The sequence below is a fragment of the Pristiophorus japonicus genome, chromosome 6 (genome assembly GCF_044704955.1).
Source record: "Pristiophorus japonicus isolate sPriJap1 chromosome 6, sPriJap1.hap1, whole genome shotgun sequence".
Taxonomy (NCBI): Eukaryota; Metazoa; Chordata; class Chondrichthyes; family Pristiophoridae; genus Pristiophorus; species Pristiophorus japonicus.
Genome location: NC_091982.1, coordinates 45,933,668 through 45,948,924, shown reverse-complemented (window position 1 = coordinate 45,948,924; position 15,257 = coordinate 45,933,668). Strand labels below are relative to the sequence as shown.

At 45.2% G+C, this 15,257-nt stretch overlaps 1 protein-coding gene across 4 annotated transcripts in view; it reads left to right on the top strand.

Moving 5' to 3' along the window:
• The window catches only part of ophn1 (oligophrenin 1), a 218,430-nt gene that overhangs the window by 72,792 nt on the left and 130,381 nt on the right, over nt 1-15,257 (top strand). The gene's annotated exons all lie outside the window — the stretch shown is intronic.

Below are 15,257 nucleotides of genomic sequence, written 5' to 3'. Positions count from 1 at the left end.
ATGGGTGGAGCTGCGGAATTCCAAAGGGCAGAAAACGCTAGTGGGAGTTGTGTACAGACCACCAAACAGTAGTAGTGAGGTTGGGGACAGCATCAAACAAGAAATAAGGGATGCGTGCAATAAAGATACAGCAGTTATCATGGGCGACTTTAATCTACATATTGATTGGGCTAACCAAACTGGTAGCAATGTGGTGGAGGAGGATTTCCTGGAGTGTATTCGGGATGGTTTTCTCGACCAATATGTTGAGGAACCAACTAGAGAGCTGGCCATCCTAGACTGGGTGATGTGTAATGAGAAGGGACTAATTAGCAATCTTGTTATGCGAGGCCCCTTGGGGAAGAGTGACCATAATATGGTAGAATTCTTTATTAAGATGGAGAGTGACACAGTTAATTCGGAAACTAGGGTCCTGAACTTAAGGAAAGGTAATTTCGACGGTATGAGGCGTGAATTGGCTAGAATAGACTGGCAAAGGATACTTAAAGGGTTGATGGTAGATAAGCAATGGCAAACATTTAAAGATCACTTGGATGAACTTCAGCAATTGTACATCCCTGTCTGGAGTAAAAATAAAACTGCGAAGGTGGCTCAACCATGGCTAACAAGGGAAATTAAGGATAGTATTAAAACCAAGGAAGAGGCATATAAATTGGCTGGAAAAAATATCAAACCTGAGGACTGGGAGAAATTTAGAATTCAACAGAGGAGGACAAAGGTTTTAATTAGGAGGGGGAAATAGAGTATGAGAGGAAGCTTGCAGGGAACATAAAAACTGACTGCAAAAGCTTCTATAAATATGTGAAGAGAAAAAGATTAGTGAAGACAAATGTAGGTCCCTTGCAGTCGGATTCAGGTGAATTTATAATGGGGAACAAAGAAATGGCAGACCAATTGAACAAATACTTTGGTTCTGTCTTCACGAAGGAAGACACAAATAACCTTCCGAATGTATTAGGGAACAGTGGGTCTAGTGAGAAGGAGAAACTGAAGGATATCCTTTATTAGGTGGGAAATTGTGTTAGGGAAATTGATGGGATTGAAGGCTGATAAATCCCCGAGGCCTGATAGTCTGCATCCCAGAGTACTTAAGGAAGTGGCCCTAGAAATAGTGGATGCATTGGTGATCATTTTCCAACAGTCTATTGACTCTGGATCAGTTGCTATGGACTGGAGGGTAGCTAATGTAACACCATTTTTTAAAAAAAGGAGGATTAGCCTGACATCAGTTGTGGGGAAAATGTTGGAATCAATCATAAAGGATGAAATAGCAGCGCATTTGGAAAGCAGTGACAGGATCGGTCCAAGTCAGCATGGATTTATGAAGGGGAAATCATGCTTGACAAATCTTCTGGAATTTTTTGAGAATGTAACTAGCAGAGTGGACAAGGGAGAACCAGTGGATGTGGTGTATTTGGACTTTCAAAAGGCTTTTGACAAGGTCCCGCACAAGAGATTGGTGTGCAAAATCAAAGCACATGGTATTGGGGGTAATGTATTGACGTGGATAGACAACTGGTTGGCAGACAGGAAACAGAGAGTCGGGATAAACGGATCCTTTTCAGAATGGCAGACAGTGACTAGTGGAGTGCTGCAGGGCTCAGTGCTGGGACCCCAGCTCTTTACAATATACATTAACGATTTGGATGAAGAAATTGAGTGCAATATCTCCAAGTTTGCAGATGACACTAAACTGGGTAGTGGTGTGAGCTGTGAGGGGGACGCTAAGAAGCTGAAGGGTGACTTGGACAGGTTAGGTGAGTGGGCAAATGCATGGCAGATGCAGCATAATGTGGATAAATGTGAGGTTATCCATTTTGGGCGCAAAAACAAGAAGGCAGAATATTATCTGAATGGCGGCAGATTCGGAAAAGGGGAGGTGCAACGAGACCTGGGTGTCATGGTTCATCAGTCATTGAAGGTTGGCATGCAGGTACAGCAGGCGGTGAAGAAGGCAAATGGTATGTTGGCCTTCGTAGCTAGGAGATTTGAGTATAGGAGCAGGGAGATCTTACTGCAGTTGTATAGGGCCTTAGTGAGGCCTTCCCTGGAATATTGTGTTCAGTTTTGGTCTCCTAATCTGAGGAAGGATGTTCTTGCTATTGAGGGAGTGCAGCGAAGATTCATCAGACTAATTCCAGGGATGGCTCGACTGTCATATGAGGAGAGACTGGATCAACTGGGCTTTTATTCACTGGAGTTTAGAAGGATGAGAGGGGATCTCAGAAACGTATAAGATTCTGACTGGACTGGACAGGTTAGATGCAGGAAGAATGTTCCCAATGTTGGGGAAGTCCAGAACCAGGGGACATAGTCTTAGGATAAGGGGTAGGCCATTTAGGACTGAGATGAGGAGAAACTTCTTCACGCAGAGAGTTGTTAACCTGTGGAATTCCCGACCGCAGAGAGTTGTTGATGCCAGTTCATTTGATATATTCAAGAGGGAGTTAGATATGGCCCTTACGGCTAAGGGGATCAAGGGGTATGGTGAGAAAGCAGGAAAGGGGTACTGAGGGAATGATCATCCATGATCTTATTGAATGGCGGTGCAGACTCGAAGGGCCGAATGGCCTACTCCTGCACCTATTTTCTATGTTTCTATTTCCAAATTTCTTGTCCAGTGTTTTTTATTTGAAAGCAGTGTTTCTTTGTCATGGGATAGTGTTGCCATTTGAGCGGTGTTTGTCAAGGATTTGCGTAAATCTCCCAGTGCACTGTTCAAGATGCCGGTACGGTTAGAGAAATTAAATGGAGCAAAGGATTATCCCCTTTGTCCCAGCAAACCGAGTGAAAACATGCAGGATTGATCTAAATGGGTTTTGGAGAACGGGATTTGGTTCTTGTAACTGTGAGCCTATTCCACTGTACAACATTCATGTGTTGCACTTCTCAACTGGCAGCAATATTTAATTTTAAATACTGTTGCATAAAAAATTGTGCAACCGACTAAGTCGGCAACAAAACGTGAGTCAATGTCTTTGCAGCCATTGCATGAAAAGTGGAAGGAAGGAAGATATTTATAGTTCAAGTTCATCACAGTAAGATTGTCGTAGCCTTGGCTTTTTGTCCCATTCAAAGAGGACCATAGTAATTTGTGGAAATGAGATTCTCCTGCTTTTTTAGCGCTGCAAAATTCAACAAATATCAAATTCTTCCAAAATGTTAACTTCAGGAAGAATCTGGCCGTGCATCTTATAATATTGCACAGCTGCCAATGCCAGAGTTACGTAAAGATGCTGGGTAAAATCCAGATATGTTGTGCAAGACCTAACCACTCTCTGGGCTCAATTTTCCGGGGTCATTTGCGCCGTTTTTTGGTGCGTGCTGTTTTTTTTGGCGTAGGTATGTAAATCAAAGTTTCCCCCAGGAATCTGCTCCGTGTAACTGAGTTAGTTATGATTTTTTACGTTGTTTTTTTTTTAACGTTCCCTCATCCTCATGTCTGCGCCAGTTTTGATTTTTCCAAGTTTGGCCAAAAACATTTTCTGCTCGGTCGCGCGTATCTGGCCACTCCCAAAAAACCTTCTGGTGAGTTAACAGAAAGCACATTGAGAAATCGGCACCGAAGTTTTTGGAGGGAGTTAAGAACACTTTAGATATCCACAATAAAGATGACTTTTTTTGTGCCCTTTCAACAGAGTACATGGAAGTTTCCTGGAATTCTGAAGTTTTCATTTTTTTTTTTGCTCACGCCACCACCGAACGTCTTCAAACAGGGCTGGAGGGTCGCAATGTCGGCCGGCAGAAGCGGCCCCGCGCCCGAATGCAGGGGCTCAGGGGTCAGCTGCAAAACAAACCCGGGAGGTGGGTGGGTGGGGGCGATCGGGAGACTGCACTCGGCAGCAAATGAGTCCAGGGGAGGAGAAGTCACAAGACTGCTAAGACCTGGGTGTGGTCCATACAGACCTTGGGGAGAGACAACAAAGAACCTGTCCTGCCTGCCTTCCTGGCATTTTGAGCTTCTTGCAAAGGTTAAATTTAAGTATGGGGGCAATACTGACAATGTCATATCTCGTGCGAGCCTTCTGCATCATGGTGCTATGGAGGAGACAAAATGATTCGATGTCATCGCATGAGAAACCTCAGAGCCCATAGGGTGCTGGGCAGGAGGCCTTACCCACATCGGGTATATCGAGACAGGCGTTCGTACCTGCACCTGAGTGATGCAGACTGTGTCAGAAGACTGTGTTTCCGCAAAGAAGTTGTCCGTGAGATCTGTGAGTTGGTGAAAGTCGACCTGCACCCTAGAAGCGTCAGAAGGACTGCTTGGTCAGTTGAAGTGAAGGTTACAGCTGCACTTTCATTCAATGCCTCCAGATCGTTTCAAGCTACAACTGGGGATGTGTGTGCCATTTCTCAACATGCAACACATGTCTGCATTCGGCAGATGACAGCTGCACCATATGCAGCTACATAAAGTTCCCCATGACCGCCCAGGCCATGCGTGACAGGACTGTGGGCTTCTCCAGGATTGCTGGCTTCCAAAAGGTACAGGGCTGCATTGTTTGTATCCACATCGTCTTGCGAGCACCTTTGGTGGATTGAGAGATGTGCAGGAACAGAAAAGGCTTCCAATCCATTAATGTGCAGCTCGTGTGTGATGACGTGCATCAGCTTGTCATTCGATGCAAGACACCCTGGGAGCACCCATGATGCGTTCATCCAATGTGACCGTGTTATATCTGCCATGTTTCAGCAGCCAGAAGGGCAGAGCTGGCTACTGGGAGACGAAGGGTACGGCCTCACCACCTGGCTCATGACGCCCCTACGCGTAAACCGGATGGAAGCTGACTGAGAATGCAACATGTCGCACATTGCGATGTGCAGCATCATAGAGAGGACCATGGCATCTTGAAACAGCGTTTCCGATGCCTGGACCATTCCGGAGGCTACTTGCTGTACTCCTGAGATTGTCAGTCAGTTCACTGTTGTGTGCTGTATGCTGCATAACGTAGCCATCATGAGGCAGCAGCTGGTAATAGAAGGTGAGAGTGGCTGATGTTGATGAGGAAGATGCAGATGACGAGCACAAGGACAAAAAAGCCATGCAAGTACCTGAACGCGGAGGAGGGCCGGCCATCGTGCTCCTTTAACGATTGCTCGAGCCTTGCGCCAGCAGCTCATCTGTGAACGCTTTGCTGCCTGAAGGCTCAGCAACAACTATTCCACATGAACCATGTTTACTGTTTGGACCTGTTCCGTAATGTGTTGTGTTAATGGAACAAATGATGGAAATGAGTCTTGTTTACTTAAAAAGTTTGTGTTAATAATGGAACAAATAATGAAAATGATTCAGATTCATTGCCAACATCTGAACCACATCTGTTAGATCCTGCACCTCAGGAGAGCGCGGTCGAGCTCTCCCTCCCCTCCTCCACATGGGTGTAGCTCGCACCCCACCACTGGGACCTGCAGCCTCAGAAGGTGGGGACCTGGGTGTGCCTCACTGCACTACACCACTGGGACCCACCACCTTGGACGGTAGGAAACCATGGAATGTCCCACCAACACTCCAACCACTCGTCACGGAAGGGGCTGTCAACTCAATGGGGTGGCACCTGTTCCTCCCCCAAAGTTAGTAAAACAGTGGGGGCTTCATCCATCTCCATCCCCACCCCCTCCCTCTCACCCCCTGAGATGACTGGACCGGCTGCGCGCCGCAAAATTTGAAAAATACAGCGGGGAAACTTTGGACAAATATTTTTGGCACATTTCTGGCCTAGAAAAACGGGCGTAACTCTGGCATTACGCCAAAAATTGAGCTTCGGCAGAATTGAGACCTGTATATTGTAATTTAATTTTTGTTCTCTCTCTTACTCTCCCACTATGAATGGACACCTTGACTGAGAGCTCTGCTGAATGATGCTCTTTGAAATGCCTTTGCATTAAGGAAAATCAGACAAGTGCAGTTTTACCTGAGGAGTAAACACTTGGGTTAATCTTGTGCAATGTGTACAGGCACTGATAATTTGTCATCTTCTGGAGTGCTTGACTTGGTTAGCAACCTGTACAATTAAAGTTCAACGAGGAGGCTGTGAAATGCCACTGGGATGGATCTGGTGCCATGATATCTTCCATAAGTGAATTTGGGGGGATTGTGGGGGCATTCGGCCTATCATGCCTGTGCCAGCTCTCTGAACAAGCGGTCCACTTAATCCAAGACCTGTAGCCTGTCCCCATATAACTTTTACACTTAAGAAATTTTTTTTTTCATATTCATTAATTTCCATTTAATGCTAATTCTGCTTCCATCACACTTTCTTTCGGGCATTTCATTCCCCCTCAACTGTCCATATACATAATATAATTTTAAAAAATCTCCTCACTCTTAACTTTGGCTTATGGTTGATGATTTTAAATTGATGTCCTCTCGTTACTAACTCTCTGACGGGTGGGCATAGTTTACTCCATTGAATGTCTGAGCACAACACGAGATTCACATTCCACCTGTGCCCTTCACATACTGCTAGTTGCAGCTGTTCTTTGGCCTTTCCTCTCTCGAATTTATTTTTGAAAGAAAATGGCAGCTCAAAAAGATTCTCCTCGGAGACTAACTTGAGCTGTAAGTAGTTTTTGGGAGAAGAGCCAGGCAAAACCTGCATGTTTTAAGCACACTTGCTGCTCTTTTGATGGCGTCCTTGGTAAATGCGCCACCTGGTGTGAGACACGAGAAGCCAGACCTATGCTGTTCTCTAACAATATTTTCTTCACGAGGAGAAGGTACTTATTGACAACTCAACAGATGGAAGGTTGGAACATGAAAAGAACCGTAGAAGTTTAAAGCACAGGTGACTGCTTGGCCCATCGCAACTGTGGCTCTTTCCTCGAGCAATCCAAAACTAATCCCACATCCGTGCTCGATCCCCATTGACCTGTTCATCCTGCTGCTTCCATGATCGTACAGCCTATCATTGATTTCACCCAAATCTCAAATGAAAAAATTCTAGATGGTCATTTTATACTCCTCCCCCAAATTAATCAACTAAAATACTAAAATTTTCATATGATCACCTCATGTTCAGTATTCAACTCTGGCCTACTATCCTCCACTGCATAGCACACCTACAAATACAGAATTCTATTAATGCCAAACTGTTTATTCTTCATTCTTGTATCAATCATGTCTCTTCCTATACCCTGCCTGCATCTTTTGTCTTCCTCAGCTGAAATGCAGGGCTGTATATCTGCTATGAGGCAACCATCCATATTACTCCTCCCACACCCCCCACTCAACCATCCCAGTTTTTGTTTTAAGCAGACGTTTCTTTGTAATCAGCTGTGACCTTGGACATTCAATATTTACATTATAAAGTTCTTGCAAGTAAAGTATTATTGGTGGCAGCTGTTCTCTAACAAGGAGCCTGATCACTAGACAGTGCAGATGATTAAAACGATGTGCATCAGCACTCTGAGAAAATAGTTTCACACCCTCCTAGATTGTTTTGTTTCCACAGGCGACTGTGAATGAATGAAAGTTGAACAAATATTAACCAGACGCAAAGTCACACCATAACTCATTCTCTTCACCGCTCCCACCCAAAGTATCTTCAAATAATGATTCTAACAATCAGGGTGGTGCGTTGTGTTGAATCTGTAATGTTCTGTCTCCAGAGAGTGGTTGCACACAGGCCTTGGAAGCAGGCTTACATCCTGTTCCTGTTCCTTGTTTGGAGATGGTGTGTGGCACAAGAGAGGAAACCAATTCCTTAGCTCCTGGTCTAAGTCAGCCCTGTGGCAGCTTTGCTTTGATCTCTTTTTGGAAGGCAGATCAGTACGTTTAAAAGCCAGCAGGGCAAAGGAGGCTGTGTGTGAGCCTCCACTGCAGTGCCCAGTGCTGTTGTCACCCATGTTCAACATCCGTTTCTGTCGTGCGTAGACAGCAAACCCTTTCTTTCCTTGTTCACAGGATAGTGTGGCCGCTTTCCACACAGCAAGCCAGCCTCAGGCATGTCTCCGTGACCTGGCTGATGAGTGCCAGTTATGTGCTGCAAACTCCTTGAAACTGGATTGAGACCGCCCAAACTCAAAGACCCTTATAGTCAGTAGCTAGAGGTGACAATATATGATCTCAAAAACATTGGCATACCATACATACTACAATTGCATATTATACGATCTCTCTCCCCCCGCCCAAAGATGTTCAATTGGTGAATGCACTGAAAGATCCGAGATCTGACCATGTCTGTTTTAGCCTTCTGTGTTTCCTCAATCTAAAATCAGCTGACATGAAGGGACTTTATTCAATGAAAACCTCAGTTGGTTTTGAGGAACATGACGCTTAATGCACGATCTAGAATGAGGAAATGGCACCTGGGAAAGAGTTGAGTTTTGTTCCTAAACTCATTTGATTGATCTGTTTCCATTTCTTTAACCACGGACAAGATTGCAACAGATCCAGCCAGTTGAAGTTTGATCTTTGTTTGTTTGGTGTAGGTCACTGGTTAGATTCTGCTTCAGATTCAAGTAGTTCTATCAGCCACTGATCAGACCTGTGTTTGCTATAGTCTATAAGTCTCTGCAGCTGAGGTTTTTAACAGCCCTACTGCAAAAAGAAAATCAAACCAACTGTTATAATGTAGGAAATGCAACAGGCCATTTGCCTAGAGTCATCATCATCATAGGCAGCCCTTTGGAATCGAGGAAGACTTGCTTCCACTCTATTTAAAAAAAAAAAAGAGTCCTTAGGTGGCTGAACAGTCCAATATGAGAACCACAGTCCCTGTCACAGGTGGGACAGATAGGCATTGAGGGAAAGGGTGGGTGGGACTGGTTTGCCACACGCTCTTTCCGCTGCCTGCGCTTGATTTCTGCATGCTCTCGGCAATGAGATTCGAGGTGCTCAGCACCCTCCCAGATGCACTTCTTCCACTTGGGGCGGTCTATGGCCAGAGACTCCCAGGTGTCAGTGGGGATGTTGCACTTTGTCAGGGAGGCTTTGAGGGTGTCCCTGTAACTTTTCCTCTACCCACGTTTGCCGTGAAGGAGTTCCGAGTAGAGCGCTTGCTTTGGGAGTCTCATGTCGGGCAGGCAGACGATGTGGCATGCCCAGCGGAGCTGATCAAGTGTGGTCAGTGCTTCAATGCTGGGGTTGTTTAAAATAATGAAGGGGATAGACAGGATAGAGGCAGAGAGGTTGTTTCCACTGGTCGGGGAGACTAGAACTAGGGGGCATAGCCTCAAAATACGGGGGAGCCAATTTATTACCGAGTTGAGAAGAAATTTCTTCTCCCAGAGGGTTGTGAATCTGTGGAATTCTCTGCCCAGAGAAGCAGTTGAGGCTAGCTCATTGAATATATTCAAATCACAGATAGATAGATTTTTAACCAATTAGGGAATTAAGGGTGATGGGGAGCGGGCGGGTAAGTGGAGCTGAGTCCACGGCCAGATCAGCCATGATCTTGTTGGGTGGCGGAGCAGGCTCGAGGGGCTAGATGGCCTACTCCTGTTCCTAATTCTTATGTTCTTATTAATGTTGGAGAGGTCCAGAGCCAGGGGTCACCGTCGGGATGGGAGGTGGGACATTTGGGACCGAGATGGGGAGAGGCTTCTTCACCCGGAGGGTGGTGAGCCTGTGGAGTTCTCTGCCACGGAGGGTTGTTGGGGCCAGTTCGCTGGATGTATTCAAAAAGGAGTTAGATGTAGTCCTTGCTACTGGGGGGATCAAGAGGTATGGCGAGAAAGCAGGAATGGGATACTGAAGTTGCATGTTCAGCCATGAACTCATTGAATGGCGCTGCAGGCTAGAAGGGCCGAATGGCCTACTCCTGCACCTATTTTCTATGTTTCTATGTTGTTTGCCTGGTCGAGGATGCTAAGTTGGTGCGTCTGTCCTCCCAGGGGATTTGTAGGATCTTGTGGAGACATCGTTGGTGGTATTTCTCCAGTGACTTGCGGTGTCTACTGTACATGGCCCTCCTGTATGGCTCAGAGACATGGACCATGCCTACAGTAAGCTCTCGCAAACATAAGAGCATAAGAATTAGGAACAGGAGTAGGCCATCTAGCCCCTCGAGCCTGCTCCGCCATTTCCAAGGTGAATACATTTTCCGACATTGTATTCCATCTGCCAAACCTTAGCCCATTCGCTTAACCTATCTAAATCTCTTTTCAGCCTCTGTGACCTCTACACAACCCGCTTTCTCACTAATCTTTGTGTCATCTGCAAATTTTGTTACACTACACTCTGTCCCCTCTTCTAGGTCATCTATGTATATTGTAAACAGTTGTGGTCCCAGCACCAATCCCTGTGGTACACCACTAACCACCGATTTCCAACCCGAAAAGGATCCATTTATCCCGACTCTCTGCTTTCTGTTAGCCAGCCAATTCTCGATCCATGCTAATACATTTCCTCTGACTCCGCGTACCTTTATCTTCTGCAGTAACCTTTTGTGTGGCACCTTATCGAATGCCTTTTGGAAATCTAAATACACCACATCCATCGGTACACCTCTATCTACCATGCTCGTTATATCCTCAAAGAATTCCAGTAAATTAGTTCAACATGATTTCCCCTTCATGAATCCATGTTGCGTCTGCTTGATTGCACTATTCCTATCTAGATGTCCCGCTATTTCTTCCTTAATGATAGCTTCAAGCATTTCCCCCACTACAGATGTTAAACTAACTGGCCTATAGTTACCTGCCTTTTGTCTGCCCCCTTTTTTAAATAGAGGCGTTACATTAGCTGCTTTCCAATCCGCTGGTACCTCCCCAGAGTCCAGAGAATTTTGGTAGATTATAACGAATGCATCTGCTATAACTTCCGCCATCTCTTTTTAATACCCTGGGATGCATTTCATCAGGACCAGGGGACTTGTCTACCTTGAGTCCCATTAGCCTGTCCAGCACTACCTCCCTAGTGATAGTGATTGTCTCAAGGTCCTCCCTTCCCACATTCCCGTGACCAGCAATTTTTGGCATGGATTTTGTGTCTTCCACTGTGAAGACTGAAGCAAAATAATTGTTTACGGTCTCAGCCATTTCCACATTTCCCATTATTAAATCCCCCTTCCCATCTTCTAAAGGACCAACATTTACTTTAGTCACTCTCTTCCGTTTTATATATCGGTAAAAGCTTTTACTATCTTTTTATGTTTTGCGCAAGTTTACTTTCGTAATCTATCTTTCCTTTCTTTATTGTTTTCTTAGTCATTCTTTGTTGTCGTTTAAAATTTTCCCAATCTTCTAGTTTCCCACTAACCTTGGCCACCTTATACGCATTGGTTTTTAATTTGATACTCTCCTTTATTTCCTTGGTTATCCACGGCTGGTTATCCCTTCTCTTACCGCCCTTCTTTTTCACTGGAATATATTTTTGTTGAGCACTATGAAAGAGCTCCTTAAAAGCCCTCCACTGTTCCTCAATTGTGCCACCATTTACTCTGTGTTCCCAGGCTACTTTAGCTAACTCTGCCCTCATCCCACTGTAGTCCCCTTTGTTTAAGCATAGTATGCTCGTTTGAGACATTACTTCCTCACCCTCAATCTGTATTACAAATTCAACCATACTGTGATCACTCATTCCGAGAGGATCTTTTACTAGGAGATCGTTTATTATTCCTGTCTCATTACACAGGACCAGATCTAAGATAGCTTGCTCCCTTGTAGGTTCTGTAACATACTGTTCTCAGAAACAATCCCGTATGCATTCTATGAATTCCTCCTCCAGGCTACCCCGTGCGATTTGATTTGACCAATCGATATGTAGGTTAAAATCCCCCATGATTGCTGCCATTCCTTTTTCACGTGCCTCTATTATTCCCCTGATTATTGTCTGTCCCAACGTGAAGTTATTATTTGGGGGTCTATAAACTATGCCCACCAGTGATTTTTTTTCCCCTTACTATCTCTAATCTCCACCCACAATGATTCAACATTTTGTTCATTAGAGCCAATATCATCTCTCACAACTGCCCTGATATCATTCTTTGTTAACAGAGCTACCCCACCTCCTTTCCCTTCTTGTCTATCTTTCCGAATTGTCAGATACCCCTGTATGTTTAATTCCCAGTCTTGGCCACCCTGCAACCACGTTTCTGTAACGGCCACCAAATCATACCCATTTGTAATGATTTGTGCCGTCAACTCATTTATTTCAAATGTTGCGTGCGTTTAGGTAAATTGTTTTAATACTAGCTTTTAAACCATGATTTTTAGTTTTGACGACTCCTGCAGCCCCTTTATATTCATACATATTGTCCCTTCCTATCACCTTGTGGTTTACACTTACCCCAGTGCTACTCTGCTCTGTTGCCTCCTGCCTTTTGCATTCTTTCTTGGGGTCCTGTTCATCTGAGCTCTCACCCACTCTCACCAGCTCAAAGCCCTCTCCCGGGTTCCGAATACTCCTTGCATTGAGGCACCGAGCTTTCAGGCTTGCCTTTTTATTACACTTTGACCCTTTAGAATTTTGCTGTATATTGTCCCTTTTTGTTTTTTGCCTTGGGTTTCTCTGCCCTCCACTTTTAGTCATCTCCTTTCTGACTTTTGCCTCTGTCTCCATTTTGTTTCCCTCTGTCTCCCTGCATTGGTTCCCATCCCCCTGCCATATTAGTTTAACTCCTCCCCAACAGCACTAGCAAACACTCCCCCTAGGACATTGGTTCCGGTCCTGCCCAGGTGCAGACCGTCCGGTCGTCAAACAGCAATGTGATGACCAGATAATCTCTCTGAGGGTTAAATATTTGTCCGGATACGAGGAAGAACTCCTGCTTTTCTTCAATATAGTGGGTTCAGAGAGAGCAGACAGGGCCTCGGTTTAAAGTCTCAATCGAAGACGGCACCTTTGCCAATGTCGCACTCCCTCAGTGCTGCACTAGAGTGCTACATTGTGGATTATGTGTTCAAGTCCCTGGTATAGGACTTGAACCCACAGCCTTCTGACTCGGGCGAGTGAGCTACCCACTGAACCACCGGTTGATACCAGTATTGGCCTTTGCTTGTCAAATCCTTTGTTTTTTTACATTAAGAACCTATATTCTTCCTGTCATATACTGGTCTTGTGTGTCTCTGCTCAGAGGGTGAGCAGCTGGCTTCCTTTCCTACCCAAGGTTGTACGCTGACTTTTGCCAATCACTGGAATGTATCCCTCCGTCTTTCTTTCTCTACCCCTTTCCATGCAGTTACTACAGGCTCCTTTTGTCGTAACACTAATTGGTGCAGCTACGATGTGCTGAACAATGTAATTAAAATGGGTCCTTGATATCATAATGAGGCAGCTTTGGGCGCTACTTTGATATGTTCAATTTGTGGCCATCTTCCATCTAGAAAGGGCATGAAGGTGTCCGATTTTGTCTGTACCCTGTAACCAAAGAGAGCTGTGGGGGCCGGGCACCAGCCAATCCATTCTCTGACTCCATAGTGCGCAAGGTGAATCAAATTGGGAAAGGAACATTGAAACATAGAAAATAGGTGCAGGAGTAGGCCCTTCGAGCCTGCACCGCCATTCAATGAGTTCATGGCTGAACATGCAACTTCAGTACCCCATTCCTGCTTTCTCGCCACACCCCTTGATCCCCCTAGTAGTAAGAACTACATTACATCTAACTCCTTCTTGAATATATTTAGTGAATTGGCCTCAACAACTTCCTGTGGTAGAGAATTCCACAGGTTCATCACTCTCTGTGAAGAAGTTTCTTCTCATCTCGGTCCTAAATGACTTACCCCTTCTCCTTTAGGCTGTGACCCCTGGTTCTGGACTTCCCCAACATTGGGAACATTCTTCCTGCATATCTACCCTGTCTAAACCCGTCAGAATTTTAAACGTTTCTGAGATCCCCTCTCATTTGTCTGAGCTCCAGTGAACACAAGCCCAGATGATCCAGTCTTTCTTGATATGTCAGTCCCGCCATCCTGGGAATCAGTCTGGTGAACCTTCGCTGCACTCCCTCAATAGTAAGAACGTCCTTCCTCAAGTTAGGAGACTAAAACTGTACACAATACTCCAGGTGTGGCCTCACCAAGGCCCTGTACTACTGTAGTAACACCTCCCTGCCCCTGTACTCAAATCCCCTTGCTATGAAGGCCAACATGCCATTTGCTTTCTTAACCGCCTGCTGTACCTGCATGCCAACCTTCAATGACTGATGTACCATGACACCCAGGTCTCGTTGCACCTCCCCTTTTCCTAATCTGTCACCATTCAGATAATAGTCTGTCTCTCTGTTTTTACCACCAAAGTGGATAACCTCACATTTATCCACATTATACTTCATCTGCCATTCATTTGCCCACTCACCTAACCTATCCAAGTCGCTCTGCAGCCTCATAGCATCCTCCTCGCAGCTCACACTGCCACCCAACTTAGTGTCATCCGCAAATTTGGAGATACTACATTTAATCCCCTCGTCTCATTCATTAATGTACAATGAAAACAGCTGGGGCCCCAGCACAGAACCTTGCGGTACCCCACTAGTCACTGCCTGCCATTCTGAAAAGTATCCATTTACTCCTACTCTTTGCTTCCTGTCTGCCAACCAGTTCTCAATCCATGTCAGCACACTACCCCCAATACCATGTGCTTTAACTTTGCACATTAATCTCTTGTGTGGGACCATGTCGAAAGCCTTCTGAAAGTCCAAATACACACATCAACTGGTTCTCCCTTGTCCACTCTACTGGAAACATCCTCACAAAATTTCAGAAGATTCCAGAAGAAGGAATAGTGAGGGTCATCTGAAAGTTAAATAGAAGATGTAGGGAATTGAGGATGTGGAAATGGTGTGATAAAGCCTGGGCGAGTGGGAAGACAGCTGTTGGTGAGTGAGCATACCATCAACTGGCACAGAAAGAGATAGTCGATACGACCCTTCCATCATAGAAACGTACACGCACACCACAATGGTGCCTGATGATCACTTTCCGATGCAATGCATTGCTACTGCATGAGGAAGGGGGAATTGGTCTACCTCTGGGAGCTTGCTATAGGCAAATGGCCTGCTGCATTTCCTACATTACAACAGTGACTACACTTCAAAAAGTACTTCATTTGCTGTAAAGCGCTTTGGGAAGTATGGAGGTCATGGACCTTAAATGTGCAACAATAAAGGTTCAGTATAGGAAATTTGTGCTGTGTTCATTTTGGGCGGAATATTGTCATAGATAATAAGGTTGAGAGCAAGCTGTGTCTCTTTTGCTTATTTTGAAAGAGTTCTGCGCTCCCTGCTCTCTCCGTCCTTACTGTAACACTGAACTTTTCCTGACTACGTTTAACAGCAGGGATTTCTGGAATTCCTATTTCCTTTACTCCCCTCTAA